The sequence below is a fragment of the Canis lupus genome, chromosome 9, assembly GCF_048164855.1.
Source record: "Canis lupus baileyi chromosome 9, mCanLup2.hap1, whole genome shotgun sequence".
Taxonomy (NCBI): Eukaryota; Metazoa; Chordata; class Mammalia; order Carnivora; family Canidae; genus Canis; species Canis lupus.
The window spans coordinates 23,525,835-23,547,998 of NC_132846.1; the positions used below are offsets into that span (position 1 = coordinate 23,525,835).

General features: G+C 35.8%; 1 protein-coding gene and 1 long non-coding RNA gene across 6 annotated transcripts in view; one reads left to right on the forward strand and one right to left on the reverse strand.

Annotated features, from left to right (window-relative positions):
- Window positions 1–8,589, forward strand: part of LOC140639888 (uncharacterized) — a 59,780-nt gene extending 51,191 nt beyond the window's left edge. For 2 of the 3 annotated variants that reach the window (XR_012036541.1, XR_012036540.1), the window contains 2 exons: window positions 924–1,090; window positions 8,159–8,589. This is a non-coding gene — a long non-coding RNA (uncharacterized lncRNA). The remainder of the gene's footprint in view (window positions 1–923; window positions 1,091–8,158) is intronic. The other variant, XR_012036542.1, reaches the window with a different exon arrangement.
- Window positions 1–22,164, reverse strand: part of FSCB (fibrous sheath CABYR binding protein) — a 274,498-nt gene that overhangs the window by 50,434 nt on the left and 201,900 nt on the right. The window lies entirely within an intron of this gene.

Sequence of the window (22,164 nt, forward strand, 5' to 3'; positions counted from 1 at the left end):
CTTTCTGAAACTAATGTCTACTCCCTGTACTTGATAACATCTTATAACAAATTATTGATTTCGTGTCAAGAAGCATCTCCTGATGAACACTGCCAGACACTCTCAATAATAGTGAAAGGGAGGAAATCTCACACAGGATATGTTTAAATCATTTTCCTCAGTATTGAAATACTAAAAGTAGGCTGATTATACTTTAAAGGTAGAACAGTGCATAATGTTTTGTCCCTTAAGGTTACCAATAAGACAACTAAAATACTAACTCTGTCACTTCCCAAATATACTTCCCAAATTTAATAGCAAAAGTTTAAATTAAAAAAAGAATTAGCAGCATTATTCAAAATAGTGATGTCAAATGTTCTTGTGACACCTTAATAAAATATTACAGTCACACAAAGGAGTACATAGAGCAATGAAAATAAACACTCTGCACTTCAACAATATAGATAAATCTCAGAACATGGTAACCAAAAGAAGCACACTCGTGTGTATATATGTATATCATATATAAAGATATATAATATACATATATCATATATAATTTATGATATGTAATATATATCATATCTATGAAATATACATATGTAATTAAACTTATATAAAGTACAAAAACGGAACAAAAGTAAAATGCTGTTAGTAAAACTACAGTGCTATCAGAAGTCAGGATGTGGTTTCCTTTGGTGCAGTCAATGATGATAGCAATAATTAACTAACATGAGAAAGTTTTCTGGGGTACTGGTAAAAATCTGTTTCTTGAGTTGGATGCTGTTTGAATGGATATCTTGAGTTTGTGAAAATTCGATGAGCTGTATACTTATGATATGTGCTGTTTTCTATATCTATATTATACCTTAATAAAATATTAAAGATAATCTTACTTGGTTGTAGAATAGAACATATATCTATATATACCTTCCTGTTGATAGCCAAAGAATCTAGGTGAAGATGGATTGGGATGCAAGTGCCATACAGCAGAGGACAACAGCAAGTACAGAATGAGGACATTGAGCTGAGGGCAGGCAGCAGCAAGAGACCCATGCCATCTAAGGGCAGCACTCAAAGCAGAGATAAAGCTAAGAATACATCAAAACAGGTATAAAAAAGAAAGAATGAACAATTGTCATTAATGGAATGAGATAATGCTGTTACTAAAATTTACTTTCTGAAAGTTAGGAAATTCTTGTTATTAAGTACTGACATTTCAAAGAGGCATATTTCCCAGATTTCTTCAATAAGAGCTAAAGGCACAAGAAATGTGATATCAAAAGAAGGCAAATTAAAAAGTGATGTCATCAAAATGGCAAAATAGGAGTTTTATGTAATCTTCTCTATAAAGAACACTGATTTTGACAATTACCTATAGATAGGAATGCCTTTGTGAAAGTCCAATAGTCAAGTGGAGAAGTTCCAGCACACCATTATTAGACACATTGAAGAGGTAAATAAAGATTGAAGGATTTGACTCCTTCAAATACGAAGAAAGCAATACAAGATTTCAAACAACATGAAAAATCAAAGAAACATGATACCACCAAAGGAACATAATAATTTTCTAGGAATCAACCTCAAATAAATGGAGATCTGTGATTTTCCAGATAAAGAATTCAAAACAGTTGTTTTAAGGAAGGTTAGTGAGCTACAAGAAAACACAGAAAACAAATAAACTACATTTTTAAATTCCATGAATTAAAGGAGAAATTTAACAGAGAGATAAAAATAATTAAAAAAGAAAAAAATACTGGAGCTGAAGAATACAATGTAAAAATGAACAACTAAAAGTATCAATGATAGACTTCAATTAAGCAGAAAAGAAAGAATCTGTGAGGTAGAAAACAGTTCATTTGAAATTATCCAGTCAGAAGAGAACAAACTAAAAAGAACTTCAAAATAGTGAAGAAAGTCTATGTGAGGAAGGACAATCATTAAATGGTTTCACTCATATGGAGAATATAAGAAATAGTGAAAGGGGTTATAGGGGAAAGGAGGGAAAATGAGTGGGAAATATCAGTGAGGGTGACAAAACATGAGAGACACCTAACTCTGGGAAATGAACAAGGGGTAGTGGAAGGGGAGGCAGGTGGGGGGATGGGGTGACTGGGTGACAGGCACTGAGGAGGGCACTTGATGGGATGAGCACTGGGTGTTATACTATATGTTGAGATATATATATATATATATATATATGACTTTAAAAGAGTGAAGAAAATCTATGTGCTCTTGGATACTATTAATAGAAATAGTATATGAATTCTTGGAGCCTGAGAAGGAGGAGAGAGGGAGAAAGGGGCAGAAAGCTTATTTAAAGAAATAATGGCTGAGAACTTTCCAATTCTGGAGATTTGTGTGGAGGCCAAGAAAAATTAAGGCCATCCCGCCTAAAGTTTAGCATTAGCACAAGTACAGCCATCTTAGGCCCCTGTGAATAAGAGCTGAACTTTACCGGAAAAACTGCAGAGTGTCCTCAATGTCCTCAGAAAGACAACAGAGCTGAGAATTGCCCTCAGCAGAGAATCCCATATCAGAAAGACAACAGAGCCCACGCCTGTGGTAGAAAGTCCCATATTAGAATGAGAGCAGAGCTCAATACCATTGAAAGCCCCACATCAGAATGTAAACAGAACTTGAGAAATTCCTCCACCCCTCCTGAAAATCCTCTAGACCAGCCTATAAAAAACCCAGCTGTAACCCACTTCGGGGTCCAAGTCCCTGCTCCACTGTGTCGGGTATACTTGGACCCAAGCTCGAGCTTGTAAATAAACCCTTGTGTGCTTGCATGAGTGTCGGCTGCTTGGTGGTTTTTCCGATTCGCAATCTTGGACACAAGAATTTGGATATCCAAATTCATGAAGCTCATAGATCACAGAACAAACTCAACTTAGAGAATTTCTGTAAGACATATTATAATAAAACTATCTAAAATCACAAAGATAGAATTTCAAAATTCTGTTCAAAGATAGATTTCTCAACAGAAACTTTGCAAGCCAGGATAGAGTGGGAAAATATATTGACAGCACTAAAAGAAAAGGAAAGCAAAACAAAACACAACCTGCCGACTAAGAATAGCTTACCTAGCAAAGTTGTCTTTCATTAATGAAGTGGAGATAAAGACTTCACCAAACAAAAGCTGTTGAGTTAGTCACCACTGGACCTGCCTTATAAGAAATGCTGGAAAGAGTTCTTCAAGCTAAAATAAAAGGATACTAATTAGTAACATAAAAATATGTGACAATATATGACACACTGATGAAGATAAGCATATAGTCAAATTCAGAATGCTCAAATGTGTGATATGGTGGTGTGCTAATCACTTATTGGTAGTATAAATGTTAAAGGACCAAAAATTAAAAATAACTATAGCTACAATAATTTAATAATATAACAATATAAAAAGGTGTAACTTGTGACATCAAAACATAAAACGTGTAGTAGTAGGAGTAGAGCTTTTATATGCAATCTACATTAAGTTGTTATTAGCTTATAATGCTTTATGTAAGCCTTACAGTAACCAAAAATCAAAACAGTAGATACATAAAAGAGAAAAAGAATCAAAGCATACCACTACAGAAAATCATAAATTCACAAATGAAGATAGCAAGAATGAAGGGAACAAGGAAACTAAAAACACCAGAAAACAATGAGATGACATCAGTAAGACCCTGCCTATCAATAATTACTTTAAATGTAAATAGATTAAATTCTCAAATCAAAAGGCAAAGAGTGCTTATTGAACGGATTCAAAACAAACAAGATCCTACTATATGCTAACTGTAAGAGAGTCATTTCACTTGATGAACACTGATAAGCTAAAGGGAAGGATGAGAAAGATATTCCATGGCAACAGAAAGCAAAAGAGAGAGGTAGCTATATTTATATCAGACAAAATAGATTTTTAAGTCAAAAACTCTGAGACAAAGAAAGTCATTATATAATGATAAAGTAGTCAATTCATTAAAAGAATATAACAATTATAAATATATATGAACCTAAAATCAAGGTGCCTAAATATATTACACAAATACTAACAAATCTGAAAAGAGGAAAAGGCAATACAATAATAGTGGGGAACTTCAATATCCCACTTTCAACAATGGCTACATCATCAAGACAGAAAACCAATAAGGAAACACTAGGCTTGAAGTAGCTTGAGAGCAAATGAACCTAGCAGATACAGAACATTCCATTCAACAGCAGCACAATACACTACACATTCTTCTCAAGTCACATGGAGCACTCTCTAGGATACATCATATGTTAGGTCATGAAATATGTCTTGGTAAATTGAAGAAGACTAAAATCATATCAAGTGTCTTTTCAGATCATAAGGTTATGAAACCAGAAACAATAGAAAGAAAATTAGAAAATTCAAAAATGCAGATTTAAACAACAGTAGGTCAAAGAGTGAAATCAAATCCTTATCTCACACCATTCACAACAATTAACTCAAAATGGATTAAAGACTTCAATATAAGACTTGAAACTGTAAAATTCCTAGAAGAAAAGATAGGGGAAAATGTCCTTGACACTGGTCTTGGCAACAACTGACAAAGACTATCTTCTTGACTGAATTTTATTTATTCTTTTAAAGTTTTTTTTTTTTATTTATTTTTTCTAATGAAAGACACAGAGAGAGAGAGAGAGGCAGAAACACAGGCAGAGGGAGAAGTAGGCTCCATGCAGGATGCCTGATTTGGGACTGACCCTGGTACCCCAGGATCATGCCCTGAGCCATGCCCTGAGCCAAAGGCAGACACTCAACTGCTGAGCCACCCAGGCATCCCTCCTTGACTGAATTTTAATCAGGCTTCTCTAAATCTTCTTGCCTATGCTTTGACATTGGCCTCTGTCCTGTTCTAAAGAATCCTGCTAAATTAGTTTGGCAAGAATCTCCCAACTCTGATATCTGGTCACCCTTGATATCTGATCTCTCACCTTTGATGTATAATTCCTTGGCCTACTCCTATAAAGAACCATGTTAGGCCAATTTAGCAAGAATCCTACTTAATGCCTCTTATTAGTAATTTCCCAACCACTGATACTCTTACTCTGCTCTTTGACTATAAGTCACCAGCTGCATTTGCTGTATTCAGACATGAATCCAATCTCTCTTCCCTATTGCTGTAGTCATAATCCCCATTGCCATAGTCTTTCATAAATTCTTCCTTACCATTTTTAACACGTCAGAAAAAATTTCTTTAACACAATCACCCCATGAAGTACCCCCATTTTTATGAGAGAAAACTGAGACTCGGGGTTCAAATAAAAATTTCAAGTACACTCAGTAAGAACCAAAATTTGAAAGCAGGCACTGAGACTTCAGAGGCTGAGCTTAGCCATTGTCCTCTACAGAAAAATGCTATTTAGCTTCAAATTGTGTTTCAACCACAAAGAAGGTGGTTGATGTTAGACCAGGCTTTCATGGCTTATGAAGACATAGGTTAGATTAGATCTATGTTTCTTTAGAGAAACAAATTAGTTAATTATCCTCAGACAATCTCTTTTAAAGGGAATGATGCTACATGAACTTCAATGGAAATAGAATTTAGTGTCATGAAAACTTAGCAAGTGAGAATAAAGTGGGGGGGGTGTTATTTTAACAATACCCACAGGTAGTAAAACCTTCGAGTTCACTGGCTTTTTGTTGACATATGTAGATTTTGCTGGTGAGAATTTTAATGAAAGAAAATATATTAGCTTCTACCCATAGGCCAGTGAAACTCACATTACAGACCACTTTTGTTACATATCAGAAATCCTTTTATTAGATATAATGCAGTTCTCTCACTCTCTGTGCAAGGCAACCTGACAGGTTAAAATAATTTCATGTTTATGAAGGTCATGCTTCAGGTTGGAGCAATAGGTTTCAGAGTTCAGCTATCCACAAGAAGAAGAGGAAGAATTTTATTCCTACTTAAGCAGTCAACCACTATCAAAACTGGAAGCAGCATCAGCAGGATAAGAACACAGTTGCTATAGTATCAGCTGTAAAGAAAATGGGCCACCTGATGGGGAGTTCTGAGGCAGAGAGAGAAAAAGAGGGAGAGTAGCAATGGAGTGGAGAAAAATCAATGTTTTGGGCCACTACTGTCAGTGCACAAGCCAAGTTCAAGGTCTGAAGACTCCCCAGGAGGCTGACTGAGCTCAGGGCATTTGTCAGCACTCCACTTCATGCTCTCTTCCTTTGCCCCTTCCTATAGCATTGGAGCATGGGCAGCATATGATCAGGCCAGCCACAGCCAAATGGACAAGGACCACACCCTAGGACAGTGGCTCTCAAAGTATGGTTCCAACACTTTCAGCTTTTCAGCTTCAGCATCCTCTGGAAAATTGCTAGAGATGCGAATTCTCAGGACCCACCACCCACCTGAATCAGAAACTCTGGAAATGGAGCCCAACATAACTTCTAATGTATAATCAAGTTTTCCAACCTCTGGTCCAAGGGAATAAAATAGCAATTTGACAAAAAGCATCAATGCCCATGAATGACCTCAGAGAACAGAGCCCATACCTACCCTGGACTGGCCACATATTTGTGGACTGTTGCATATTTTGAAGTATCTTCTAGCAACTTACTTTGTATGCTAATTAATACAGAGACTATGTCAAAGTTTTTAGCACAACTGCAGCCAACAAATCAAAGAGACTTTGGGAATTTTGGCAAGTAAGCTTCTATCTAGTCCCAAATAGAGCTCCATGTCCATTCCAATTTTTGCTCTATCCCCTTTGAGACAGATATGGAGAATTCTTCATCATCTTAAGAATAATCCTTGGCATTGTTTCCAACACCTCATATCTACTGCATCCCAAAATGAGTGAGATAAGAACAAAGGCATCCTGGATGATGAATTCTGTAATAGTCTCAGCCACCATGCCCAGACACATTTTCTCCGATGAATAAGTCAAAACTGATTCATCTCAATGTCTACAGATTCCTAGACAGAAAATCTTGGCCTCTACCAAGAGTTGCAACCTCAGGCAAACTATATCACCCATCTTTGAAACACCAAAGAACCACAATTAGTTCCTCTTTGATGCAGTGATGGTTCAGTTCCAAATCTCTCAGGTAAACTAAACACAACCTGAAGACTAATCTCTGTACCACCTGTAAGCCATGTGGACAGTATACCAGGATCTGTGCTCTGTTACTCCTCCTTTCAATAAATATTTATAGAGATCTACTATATAACAGGTACTATGCCAAGCACAGGGAATGTATCATCTTCCTCTCAATAAGTTCACAACATAGAGAGGAAGACACCAAATGAAGTATCAGCCAAATAAAAAATATGGTTATAATATAACACAATAATGAGTGGTATATTTGTTTGAAAATGTGCCTTGGGAATAAAGCATAAGGGCAAAATATTAAGACCAGAAGATTAAGTCAGATTTCCCAGAAACAAGACACCAGGGCAGAGTTTGCAAAGGATGATCAGGAGTGAGACAAGTGAAGACAGTAAATAAAGTTCATTGCAGGGACAAAGAAAGCCTGTGTAAAAATCACAAAACAGAACAAATTCAGTAGACTACAAGTGGCTGGAATGATGGACCAATCTGTCACATGAAAGCACAAAAGGACACACAGGGCAGGTAAGTAGGAGCTGATTCTAAAGGTTATTGGGGTGGGGGGCACTTGGCAGGATGAGCACTGGGTGTTATGCTATATGTTGGCAAATTGAACTCCAATAAAAAATAAAAATAATAAATAAATAAATAATAAATAAATAAGGCTATTGTGAAACACACCATAACAATTTAATTTTACTCTGAATATTATGGGGAATATTTAAGATTTTAAGAAGACTGACATCATTATGTTTGAAATAGAGATAAAAATAGAATAGCAGCAATAGAATTCAGAATGGAGGCTACTATATTAAATAGATGAGAAACAAGGTACACCTGAACTAAATAGGGCATAGGAGATGGACAGGAAAGATTAGATTTATGAGATAATAAAAAGGCAAACTCTGTAAGATTGAGTGGCTATGGTGGAAGATATAAGTGTCCAGGCATATGTAACTGATTGGATGGTGGTGCTTTTCACTAAGATAGACTACAGTAGAGGAATAGGTTTAGGGGATTGAAAGAAATTTTGATTAGTTACCATACTATAGCTGATGCATTTGGCAAAATGAGAGAGACTTTTTTTTCTTTTCTGCAGAGCACCAGTGCCCTCAAAATGCAGAAAGAAGACCTGCTACATCCCTCCCACAGTCAGAGGACCTTAGGCTTAAAAGCACATTGCTATATATTATTGGAAGGAACAGAGGCACCAGACACCAGATCAATTATACATGTATTCTAATATGGGACTCTTCTGCATCTAAAAACACCTTCCCATGTGAAGATTCTAACGCAAGAGTATCAGGAGGAATAGAACCTAGGAGTGATGCATAGGCCAGGCACACAAAAGAATTCAGACACAAAGGAGAAGTGTTAAAATTTCATATCATGGACTCTCTATCAAGGAAAGATCAGTAGAAATTGAGGACTAGTATATGAGATAACAGCCACTCGATATTTTCTCCCATTTGCTGTCAAATAGAGTGCTCATCTCCAAACTGTTCACTGTTGCCAATAAACTTTAGTACTTTCCTTGATTTCTACAAAGATTGTGTTGCAAGTGTAATCACTGCTATTTGAATTACAAATATAGCCATATCTCCAATTAGAATCACCTGCTGGTGATGTTCACATCACAGAAATGGATGGAAAAGCTTGAGAGAGACAAACAGCCAGGTCTACTATACCAGAGTCTAATCCGTAACATTATTTGCAGCCCATCAGGGTAGCTTTTTTATGTTTGGAGGCACCTATCAGTCTGAGATCCACCTGGAAGTAGAAAACATCCTTCCTGTGTATGAAGGAGACCTAAGGGAAAGATATTAGGTATGGTGCAACATCTAACAAGATAAACACTATGGAAAAGTTGCCTGCTCCAACAAAATGTAAGCACAGGGCCCTGTTCAGTGGATGCATGAAACTTGGATCAGGTTTTCCCTTGGGTGTCTTTTTTCCATAGCCTTAAAATTATCCACAAGAAGCAGTAAAGCCATATAAATTAAAGAGTAACAACTCTGGAGCTAGATGACCTGAGTTCATATTCCAGCTCTGCTACTCGGGCAAAATCCTTAAGTTCTTTGTGCCTCATTTTCCTAATTTTTAAAAGATAGAGATGTAAAATTATGCCAGTCCCATGTGCTTGTTGGTTAAATGAGTTAAAATTTGTAAAATGGGGCACCTGGGTGGCCCAGTCAGTTAAGCAGCAGACTGGTGGTTTCAGTGCAGATCATGATCTCATGGGTCCTGAGATCAAGCTCCAAGTCGAGCCTGCATTGAGTCCTACGAACTAAATAGTCCTATGAACTAAAACTAAATTTTTTTAATGCAGATATATTTATTGAAAATAATGCTGGGACACAATGATTCCAAGAGGGTATTTGCAGCAGATTTCATTATAATTACTTAACAACTAGATAATAAAGTTTTTTTTTTTTTTTTTTTAACTTACAGAGTCACTAAACAATAGGAAAGGAAAGAGTAGGGCTAATCCAGTAGAGACTGAAGCTGGTATCAATCTTCCCTAAGCGTTTGGTCGGCAGCACCAGATTAATGGATAGTCTGCTTGAGATTCTTTCCTGCCCACTGGTGCACTCACATGTGCTCTCTCTTTTCCTCTCTCTCTCTCCCTTTAAAATAAAGAAATAAATCTTTAAACAAATTATAAAACATAACACTACCAGACCAGATACACAGTGAGGGCTGTTTAAGTAATGCTACTACATACATCTAGAAAAGGGAGTGGGGAATTGGGAAGTCCTGTTTAATGATCAGCAACAACATTGCCACCTAGAGTCCATCCTGAAGCCTTGCCATATCAACATGCCATAGCAGGATCTAGCATTCTTTCACCTAAACCAGCAATAGCAGTACAGCTATCCCAAGGAATGGAGCGGATTCCTAGTGGATGACTAGGCCAAATACATAGTTAATGTACAAAAAAGTTACTTGTGGCGGGGGGGCTCTCATTCTCTATATTCTTGCCAATAACAGTCACTCCTAAACTTCCATCTCTTCCAAGAACCCTCTTTGGGCCCATTTAAAATCCTTAACTCTAGAATCTAAAACTTTTAGTTACCCCACTCTTGAAGGATATATAGCATCCCATAGAAATGTGTGGAGTGTTGGAATAAACCAAAGTTCAGACATGGAAACATGAAGGCTCTTTTACTGCCTGCTGAATTTGAAGCCATTGTAGGCCTCTGTCACAATAAATGGTATATGGGAGTTCCCTGCAATTCAGGAATATAATTCTATGCTTGTGATCATTGGCACTTTCTCAAAGACAGCTCACATCTTGGACTTGCTATCAGATATCTGTTCCTATCTGTAGGTGTTTACTCTAAGTCTGCTGCCTCTATAAGCTGTATACCCAAATGACTATGGTATGGGCTCTAGATTGTTTTCCATTTTGGAAAGTTTCTTTCTTTCTTTTTTCTTTTCTCCCAGTAAAGTTACATTGTTTTTCACCGTGGAAAAGTTCTTTTTCCTTTTCTCCCAGTAAAAGTACATTTTTCCTAATGTCAAATACACATTACCACATCATGGAACACTACCCAAGGTCCTATATCACACATAACTCCTTCTCACTAAGTTGACCATATTTGATGTAATAAGACACATCCTTCCAATAGAGATGTTTCACAGTTCTCATTTGCTCTACCTCCTGCAGCAACAATACTTTAGGGAAATTTTGAGAATCACAACACCAAACTATACTGTGCTCACTTTCTTGATTAGTGAATGATAGAGTGTGAAAATATACTGTTCTGCATGCTCTATATCTTAGAGATGACCCAAGTACCTCTCTGGTGGGAAGCCAATCAGGTCCAAATCATGTCTTCAAGTTAGTGAGGACAATCCCCCAAATTTAAGCTGGCACCACATACTGGAAATAACTAGGCCAAAGAAAATGGAAACATGTTAGAGCTCTCAGACAAGCACTATTAGTTATCATACCAAGGACAGCATCTGCTGGTCTCTAAAATCAGTTTGGTCCCCACACAAAACATTAGCCACTGTTTATCAATATATCTCATTCTACTAATTTTCCATCTATTGTTTTACACACACACACACTCACCTCTATTCAAACAAGTAGAGACAGCTTCACTTTATTCTTATTGTGCCATCACTACCAGATAAGCTGGACCCACTTGCAACCCTCTTGCTATACATAACTCTTCTCTTCAATACTCCCTCCCAGGCCTCTTTTTCCCCCACTTCATTCACTTTATGTCTTGTGTTAACAGAATCCATTCTTCATTTTTTTAAAGGAAGTCAGAATAAATAACTAATTCAGGAAATGTTCCAGGAATATAACTTTTATTTAAGAACAGAATTATCCTTAAAGTTCTTCTGCAGAAAGAGTAGTAGCTTGATAGGAAGGTACTGTCATGGCAGAAAGCACAGACTGTGGAGCCACACTCAGAGATTCAAACTTCAGCTCTGGTACTTTCTATCTTTGCAATCTTGGGAAAAATACCTAATTCCCCTGTGCCTGTCTTCTCATCTATCACATGGGGATATTAATAGGACATGCATCATAGAATTGTTACAAAGGATTAGGGGTCTTGATATATCTAAAGCACTAAAAACTAGGCCTGACACATAGTGAGCATGATATAACTCGCTGTTATTGTCCTTGGAAGCCACTGTGTTATACTGTAGAGAAGATGGGCTCTGGGAACAGATAGACTGGGGTTTGAGTCCTTACTCTGCCTCTCACTAACTGCATGGCCTTGGACAAGTTACATAATAATGGTAATGATATCTGCCTTATAAGATTTTTATGAAGATCAAATTAAAAAACAACAACAACAAATGCATACTTCTCAAAAACTGCTAGCTATTCCTGGTACTAGGAAATTTCCCAAGGTACAAAGAAAATGAGGTCCAAAACAAAAGAATAAATAAATAAAAATGTAAAACTTATGAAACTTGTGCAGTTCTAAGTCTGCAATTACTTAAACTGGGGAGTTAACACCAGGAAAGAAAGCTAGAGATAGCAGGAGAATGGGGCAGGTAGCAATTAATGAGTGCAATGTCACTGTTCCTAAAATCTCAGGCTCTTCTTTGATTGCTTTTAAGTAAATCCAAGCTCTTCCCTGTTCCAGGATTCAAAATTGTCTATTTATCACTATGCACCAAAAATAAAAGTAATTTTGGCTCCCAAATGACAAGTTTAATACAAAGGGTCCTGATTTATTTTAAATGTGGATTTTTAAATTATTCAGTCACTAAAAAAATTCATTTGGATACCATTGTGTAAAATTAAGTTGGATTATCTCAACAACCTCTTTAATTTTATAGAAAATGTAATTAAGAACAAGAGAAATTAAATAATTTACCCAAAGTCACATAACTCCTAAATGGTAGAACTACAGTTAAATTAACCCAGACTTCTGATTCCTAATTCACAGATCTTTCAACTATATATGTTACTGACTTTTCTTCTCTCTTGTCTCTTATTTAATCTTAGACCAGAAAGATGTTTCTTCACTTTTATTGATTCATTTCTTTGGAATGTATGCGTCTCTTTATCCCTGGGAAGGTGAAACTAGCACATACAGAAAGTAGAATTAAATGCAGGAACACAGAAAGTGGCCATGCTTCATTAAGAGCAAATGGAGTAAACCTATGTGTAGCAGAGCAATGATTTGGCCATAGCTATCTGATTTCCCATATTACAGAATCCGTGTTCCTTGCTTGTGTCTCATTAAAAGTTGCTGTTGTTCACTGGGGTAATTTTAAAAGTTCAGAAGACATGGACTAAAGTTATTGCCCTACACATGAGAACTTAATTGCACTTGAGGTTCATTGACCTATTTACTTTCTTCAATACATTTTGTGTCTATGATAATGAGAACTTGAAATAGACCCTAGTCAGTAGGAAAGACAGCATCATCTGCTTTTCAATTAAATTATCCAGCTCAACAATTTCTTATTTACACTAACACTATCACCAGATGGAGGGGAGGACCTATCATATCTATAGTTGACACTTTATTTTCTTTTTCAAATTTTAAGCCCTTACTGATATTCCTCATTTCAATCTGGTGAGGAAAAATGCTCATTTTCTTTTCAAGAAACATAATTTCCTCTTGGTAGGGGTAAAATTAAAAGCCTTACTGAGGCAGACTTCTTTCTAAAATTTGTTTTTGGAACAAACAATCTTAAAAACATTTCATTATGATTCCTTTTCAGAATAACCAAGATGCCTAATATAAAAATTACATTTTATCCATGCTATCAGCAAGGGAAAAAACTATAAATACAATGTTTTATTTTCAAAATATACAGTTCAGAATCGTGCAATGTTTTTTTCTAACAGATACAATGAAATTTTTTTTTCAGTGTTGAGTTCGTATGGGCAAAAGTAAGAATTCTCACAAATTCTCACCAATAGTCCTATCTTTACAACGCTAATATTGCGGGACTTGCTAACTACCAATTGTGTCACAGCACCATCTTGCTCATATTAGGGAGACTTCAAATGGCCTTCATATCACTACTCAAAGATAAATACTAATTAAAGAACTCTAAATTCCAGACCAAAGAGAACTTGCACCTTCTTATTTACTAGAAATTCAAAGAAAAGAGAAATTGAGAAAAGGAAAAATCTGGATCAAGATGGACTCAGGAAAATATCTTCGGTGAGACTCACTTGAGAAAACTCAACCTAGGCTCAGGTGATTTATAAGGCTTATTCTGGACCCCCCACAAGATTTCAAGAGACTCTAAGATCTCAGGTAGTATGGCTTTGATGACAGCTCCAGGAGATTATTCTCCCATCCTCACATAGAACACTTAGGTCCATCCAAACAGACGTATCAATGAAGAGGCAGAACAACACATAACTACCAGAATAACTTACAAAAATAAATTTGTAAGGGATAACTTACTTCACAGATAGTCCCATAATTACTTGCAAATATCTCCCTTCTCACACTACTCAACCGAATGCCTAATGTAAGGACTATATCTAAACAAAATTATAAATATGTTCTATACATTCTATTCCTAAAGAGCTCCTGGTGGGTCTTAAGGCTCTCTAGATTTCTTAGGTCAATTCCAAGGTAGATAAGATGAAATACTAAAAATGTTCCTAATCCTATGTGCCTCCAATATAACATTGTATTGGTCATACAAGCTGCCCTAGATTAGCAATAAATGATAAAAACCTCATAATTTGGGGATACCAAGATAACCTACTGCTTCACTATTGACTACTTTTTAAATTCCTAAGATTGTTTTGCTCATAAAAGGTACTCAAATTAACATGTTCAATGAAAAGGAACACCTAGACATGATTCCACATAATCCCCATCTGATCAAAAGGTACCCTTCACAATGATTTCTCAGTAGCTTAGTCAATAGCAGTCATCTGAGAGACATAACCCTCTTCATCTTCTACCATAGTAGGTTTGCAGGGTATCAGGAAAATAGTCTCCTGCCTTCAATGATGTCAAAATTTGGATGTTTCCCAAAACTTTCATCTCTCCTAATCTGTCCAACTATATATGGACATATATATGTATGTATGACTTCCATATAGAAAAATATATGAAGTTATATTGGGTAACTGATATTTTTTCCTGTGTCAAATCTCCCATATTCACATAACAGCAGTTAGAGATACCTTGCCCTCCTTATTCTCAATTCATATAGAGATGGTGGGTTGATCTCACCATTGAGTCTGGGCTTGCTTGTGCCTCAGGTACTGCTCATCAGAGTATCACACATGATGAACAGAGTGATTTAATTTAGAGAACCCAAGTTAGGAACAAACTCAATCCCGGGGATATTTCTTTGTAATTTTAGGAATGAGAAATTTTTGCCCTGAAAGAGGGAGGGAGCAGAGAAAGGTCTATTGTTTGGCCTTCATGAAATGAAGCATATGCAAAAGAAAAAAAGGAAAAGAAAAAAGAAAGAACAAGACTGAGAGATAAAGAGAGACCAAATCTTAAAGACCTTATTTTAGTCCTCAAATACAGCTTTGCCTGAAGTCAGACCTATGCCTGAAATTTTCAGTTTTTTGAGTCAATAAATTCCTTTCTCCTTTAAGCCAGATGATATCACATGCAACAAAGTGTCCTTACTATGAATTTCATTAAATTTTTTCTAGGTTCATTCAAGTCATAATTTGCATGTGAATTACAAGGCAAGATTTCAAAGAAAGCTAATTTTATTAATGAGTTTCCTGCAAATGGGTACACTGGATATATATCACCAGAAGTGCAGATAATTTATCTTTCTTTTTTAAGGAAAAATTGAGTAATAATGTAAATATCATTTAGAGAATTGGATTTCCTTATATCTTAAATTTAACCAAAAAAGTTGCTTTGTTATATATCTGAAATTTTTCAAAACAGCATTAAAATTTTTGGATATCAAGCTAAAGATTATCTTTTTGATAATACTGAAGCTAGTCTGAATTTCTACTGAAAACAAAACCAAAAAATCAGAAGAGTATACATTAAACCATAAGAGCTGGGGTGCCTGGATGCTTCAGCTGGTTAAGCGTCTGCCTTGGTTCAGGTCTTGAGCCCAAAGCCCTCAGGTTTGAGCCCCGTATCAAGCTCCCTGCTCAGTGGGGGGCCTGCTTCTATCTCTGCCTGCTGCTCCCCTCTGCCTGCTGCTCCCCTGCTTGTGTGCTCTCTCTATCAAATAAATGAATAAAATCTTAAAAACAAAGCAAAAAAAATAACAATTTTATTCAAAACATGTAAAACCTCTACAATTACAGTTTTGCTTTACAGTACAAATCCTACCCTGTTGGCATTCTAACAGGGTGTGGAGAAGTGCCTATCTGCTCTATTCTAAAAAAGAAAATATTTGCATTTACTCTAATAATTTTCTGTCAAACTAGGAATAAGGATCATTCTCATTCTTTGTATTCTCTCCAAAGCCACACAGAATGTGTAGCAAATGAAAAAAAAAAAAGTGTTTAGAAGAGCTCGTTTTCATGCACTACAGATTCTAACCTTGTCTCTAAGAGCCAAGGTTGATGCGTCCCATGCCAAATTAAATCTAAGATGTATGCAGAAATGAAAAGGGTAGCATTCCATGAAAAATTCCACTTTTCAGTTAAAGTAGCTAAGGTTTATTAAATATGCAAAAATTACAATGTCAATGTAACTTTGCAAATTAGGGTTTTCTTTTTAAATGTTTAAGCACTGTACTGTAAAGAATGAAACAGCTGAAGACTTTCACAGCTTGTTACCTGTATCTTTTTCTCAAAGAAACTGCACTAATAAATAAGCCATGCATTTCCCAAAGATAAGGGATTTTTGTTCATATCCCAGTGAGCAGTTTACTGAATATATTTGAACAAATTGTCTTTGTTCAGTGACCCTGACTAATTCTCCTGCTAGTTGGATCAGTGTTACAAACCTTGGTGCCTTATGATTCACAAGCATCATATTTTTGAGCTGATATATCCTCTCCATGCAGCTGATCATTGAGCACAAAGATGTTTTGTACTGTAGTAAGATGCATCATATTTTTTAAAATGGAGATTTGCAAAGGCTTAAGGAAGCTGAAGGCAATAATATAAAAGATCTGAAATAAGCATGTCTGAATACAGAACTGATTTTTTTCTTTTTAAATAACTTTTATTTTTTCTGATGATAAAGGTAATGAGGTTTCAGTGGAAAAATGTAGAAAATACCAAAAAGTATAAAGAATAAAAAGCACCTATAATCCCTACATCCTACAATATTAAAATTCTAAAAACTTAGAATTCTCCCAAAAATGTTAAAATCTGAGGAGAAAGAGGGAGATTTTCTTGACACTTTAACATGGAAATAAATAGATAACTTTTTTCTAAATTGAGATCATAGTCTAAATATTGTTTTGTATTCTTTGTTTTTATATTACATGTATCATAAACATTTCCTTACATCATTAATTATAAAATGTGATCATTAACAATTTTATACTAATATACAGACTCCTGTATTTTAAAATATTTTTATTGAGGACCTAATGCCTGTCAGGCACTATGCTAAATTCTCAGTACACAGTCTTGAATGGATCTTTGTGGAGAGGCTTTGACCAAACTGTTAATTACAAACATGAATACTTCAATTGATAGCTATTTTTAAGACATACAAGTTCCTATGAAAGCAAATAATATAGGACTCATCTAACCTGGAAGATAAGGAAAGGCTTTCCTGGGAAGCGCAATTTAAGATGAGCCCTGATGGATGAGTAAAAGTAAACCTGGTGAAGAGAAGAGAGGAGAGTAAGCAAACAAAACAGATGTGCAAGTTCTCCAATTGAGAAAAAGCTCCAGAGTGATTTACGGATAGAAAGGTCAGAATTGTGGAACATTAAAAGTCTGGCAGGAACAGGGAGAGTTCAGCAGATTAGGCTGGCAAGGTAGTCAGGGGCAGTGTTCTCAAGGTCTTTTAGGGCATATTAAGGATTGTGGGTTTTATCCTAACTGCTATGAGAAAACAAATGAAGTGTTATGATCAGATTTGCATATTAAAAAAGACCTCTGTGGCTGCTGGGCAGATAATGGATTACAGAAGAGAAAGATAAAAGCTGAGAGACAGTAAGAGAGCAATTGTAATAATTCCAGTTAGAGCTATTGGTTAGGACCAAGACAGAGAGACATATTCAAAATATATTTTGGAAGCAGAATCAATAGGACTTGGTGATGGACTCAGTGTGGGAGGTAAGAGGCTGATGTATAGAATAAGTCTCAGCATGAGAAACTGAGCAATGAAGGTTTCATTTGCTAAACTGGGAGAGACTGATGGAGGAGCAAATCTGAAGGGGACAATCAAAAGTTCAACAGGGAAAACAACAAATTTGAGCTACCCATGAGACACCAAAGTGAAGATGTGAAGTTGACAGTTGGATGCACCAAGTTGGGTCCTCAGAAAAGAACCTGGGTAGAAGATTAAATATTGAAGTCATTAACAAATAAATGGTATCTGATGATTTAATTTTTTCAGAATAAGTGAGATATTTAGGAAGAATATGTAAAATAAGCAAAGAAGTGCAGTGGAAACACAAACAGTTAAATATCAAAAACAGATAAAGTTTTAGGAAAAAGTATTTTTAAAAGGAATAGCCTTTTATAGAGAGGTAAGAGCAAAATCAAAGTACTGTAGTGTCAAGGAAACCAAGAAAATGTTCCAAAGATGGGAAGTTCAACATGTTCACGAGAGATTAAGTATTTTGATTGAAAATGACTCACTGGATTTACAAACATGGAGTCCATAATGAGCTCAGTGAGAGGTTAGGTAAGAGGTGGGGCAGGAGCCAAATAAGAATAAGTAAAGCATGAGGTTGTAAAGATAGTATCTGTAGATAGCTTTTTTGAGAATCTTGACTATGAAAGGTATATCAGAAAGAGATGTACATTCAAGGAAAAATGTGACTGATGGTTTATTTGTTTTGTGTTTTAAAGTTTGACTGATTGATTTATTTAAGAGACAGAGATCATGAGCAAGGGGAGGGACAAAGGGAGAGGGAGAGAAAGAATCTCAAGCAGACTCCCCACTGAGTATAGACCCTGAAGTGGAGCTTGATCTCAAGACCCTGAGTTTATGACCTGAGCCAAAATCCAGAGTCCAACCCTTAACCAACTAAACCAGACACCCCATTTGTTTTTTGTTTCAAAGGATGAAAGACTCAAAAACAGATTTGCTGAAAATGATAGCATAGATTAAAGGGAGGAGAAGCATAAAGCAACTGCTTGACCAAGGCCTTAGAGAAGATACAAGAAGATGGAATCCAGAGCACACAGAGGACTTCATCTTTCTTGGGAGATGGGAATCCTTCATACTATCTCAAAAAGAATAAAAGAGTTAATAGATTTGTTGTCACTGTGTAACAGCTTTTACTTTTTTCTATATAGTATGCAGTAATGTAATCCTCTAACACCCAGGAGAGATAAAGGAGAGTGAAAAATAAAGAGAATAGAGATTTGAAAAGATTGGAGAAGGTGTGCAAGTATGAAATAATCTTTGGTAAGTGTAAGTGAGTGGAATTGCCAAGTTTGAAGGCCCAGATAAAATTAAAGATAACTTAAATATAAGTGATTTTCTCCAATAATTCTTAGTTGCAGCAATACAGGATAGAGAAAGCTGGTAGTTGAAGTTTTGCAGAGTTGAAATTTTGCTGGGAAGTAGAACAAAAAAAGAAACAAAGTACTGAAGAGTTTAAAAGAGAGTGACTATAATGAAAAATGGACTCTAATTTGGATACAATGAGAACAGGAAGAGAAGGTAGAGTCAACACAATAATTTAATAAGCCTATGTGGTTAAACATTCAAGTTAATTTAAATTTTTAATTATATTAATAAGGTTATGAACATATTTGCAAATAATGAATTAATAAAAGTTTTGATCATTTTACTTAGTTCCTAAAGTGAGTCAAAGTTAATAAACATTTTAGAAGTCCTAATACATAGATCCAAATTGCTTTCCATTAAAGGTATATATACCCCCACAAAAAGTGAGAATTCCCACTACATTTACCAGACTGAATATCATCCCTTTTATTATTGCCTAATTGATAGCAAAAATGAAAGAATTAATTCTTACAAAGGAAACATTGATTAAGATATGAATCAAAATTCAGTTTTTAGATTATCTCCGATATTTATTTCCTCTTTTTCAGCTGAAACGAAAAAATTGTAAATGTTTTATTATCCATATTTCTTGAATTTACATAAATAATAGAGAATATTAAAATGTATATTTTGAAATTGTATTTTATCTTCCAATAACCCCTGCAAAATCATCTCTATTGTTCCATGTTTTGAATTTTTTTCTTTTTTTTTCAATGTAAGGATGGATAGTTGGTAAACTATGTCTGCCATCAAAGGCTCACATATCTCATGGGGAAATTAATGTTGTAAATATTGATTTCTACTATACCAGGATCTTTCTAGAAGCCTAGGAAATACATCAGAGAGAAAAAAAATAAAAGGAGTCTACCCTGAAGTTGTTTACAGTCTAATTGGAAAGACAATTGTATTAACAAAAATTTCTTTAAAGTTACTGACAAAGAAACATCTACAAATTATCAACACTTAGCCATAATGATAAATGTGAAAGAAAATGAGATAAATGTAGTGGATCACTGGCCAGGGTCATCTTGTTTAAAACTGAACTCATTTTCCCTGATCCCAAACCTTGTCCCTGCTGTGTCTTTTATTTATCCATCTGTCTTTTATTTATCCATCCAGTTGCATAAACCAGAAACCTGAACAATCTCCCCAAAGCACCCGCGCTCAACTATCCACGAAGTGATATCCATTCTAATTGTATAATCTCTATCTATAGATTTCTCTCTAAACCCATTGCCACTATCTTAATTTGAGTATACAGAATTTCATGACCAGAGGATTGGAATATCATTTTCACCAGCACTATTCTACCATTACAACCACTACGGAAGAATTGTGAATTGAATGGAATTTTATTTCAACCAATCAGTCATCATTCATGTACAGTACCAACTGTTCAGGAAAACACCTGAATTTTACTAGCAGGGCTTCTAAAATAATTGGAAGTTTTATGCAGTTATATGATGGATGCAGTTCTATCATTCATTTTTCCTTTAATTACTTAACAAATTACTTTCCAAATTACTTAACTTAACAAATGTTTATCAAATAACTATTGAGTATTTATGTGGTATTTTTCCTTCCAAACATTATTGTTTTAATGCACTGTCATACAGCCAATATATATATATCATAAACTGCTCTATCAGTATTTCTTGTTTTGTCAAAAAAAAAATCAGTCATGAATACTGTTTTTAGCAAGGTCACTTGATTTCAAAGTAGTCAGTGTGTTTTCTAACTTCTTAACCATATGCCTTTTTCCACTTTATATAGATATCAAAAAGCAATGGAGTAAGTATATATATTATATATACACTAGATTATAATATATAATATATGTATAAAATATAATATGTGTGTGTGTATATATATATATATATATTTATATTTAGAGAGGAGAGATTAATAATATATTTAGGTTTTCCACCTGAAGCAAACCTTTGCTAGAACTTCTATCTTCTGTATGTCCCCAATAAATTCTATATAAAACATCTTCTATTGCTTTTTCACAACGGGTTTGCTGCCAGAACACAGGTGTCGTGAAAACCACCACTAAACCTAAACCAAAATGGGAAAGGAAAAGACTCACATCAACATCGTCGTCACTGGACACGTAGATTTGGGCAGGTCTACCACTATTGGCCATCTGATCTACAAATGTGGTAGGATCAAAAGAACTATCGAAAAATTTGAGAAGGAGGCTTCTGAGATGGGAAAAGGCTCCTTCAAGTATGCCTGGGTCTTGGATAAACTGAAAGCTGAAGGTGAACATGGTATCACCATTGGTATCTCCCTGTGGAAATTCAAGACCAGCAAGTATTATGTGACCATCATTGATGCCCCAGGACACAGAGACTTTATCAAAAACATGATTACAGGCACATCTCAGGCTGACTGTGCTGTCCTGATTGTAGCTGCTGGTGTTGGTGAATTTGAAGCAGGTATCTCCAAGAATGGGCAGACCCGTGAGCATGGCCTTCTGGCTTACACACTGGGTGTAAAACAACTAATTGTTGGTGTTAACAAAAATGGATTCCACTGAGCCACCCTACAGCCAGGAGATATATGAGGAAACCGTTAAGGAAGTCAGCACCTACATTAAGAAAATTGGCTACAATCCGGACACAGTAGCATTTGTGCCAATTTCTGGTTGGAATGGTGACAACATGTTGGAGCCAATTGCCAACATGCCTTGGTTCAAGGGGTGGAAAGTCACCCGTAAAGATGGGAATGCCAGATGCCAGTAGAACACACTGCTTGGAGCTCTGGATTGCATTCTGCCACCAACTCGCCCCAACTGATAAGCCTTTGTGTCTGCCTCTCCAGGATGTCTACAAAATTGGTGGTATTGGTACTTTCCCAGGGGCCAAGTGGAGACTGGTGTCCTTAAGCCTGGCATGGTGGTCACCTTTGCTCCAGTCAATGTTAAAATTGAAGTAAAGTCAGCTGAAATGTGCCATGAAGCTTTGAGTGAAGCTCTTCCTAGGGACAATGTGGGCTTCGATGTCAAGAA